Source organism: Chelonia mydas, chromosome 3, assembly GCF_015237465.2.
Source record: "Chelonia mydas isolate rCheMyd1 chromosome 3, rCheMyd1.pri.v2, whole genome shotgun sequence".
In the NCBI taxonomy this organism is placed as follows: domain Eukaryota; kingdom Metazoa; phylum Chordata; order Testudines; family Cheloniidae; genus Chelonia; species Chelonia mydas.
The window spans coordinates 177,285,560-177,285,759 of NC_057851.1; positions in this window are offsets into that span (position 1 = coordinate 177,285,560).

Consider the following 200-nt stretch of genomic DNA (forward strand, 5'->3'; position numbering starts at 1 on the left):
ATGGCAACTGACCCGGAGGTGCCTCGGCCTGGCTATGCCGCAGCCCCGCTCAGCCAGGCCCCGGGGCACGGCTGTGAAGACGCTCTGCTGTCCACCAGCGGCCATGGCCCTAGAGCAGAGTGCTGGCTACTCGCCCTCTGGGGGTCACCCTGTGTGGTGACTGGCAACAGGACCCTGAACCAGCAGGCTAGGCACGGTAA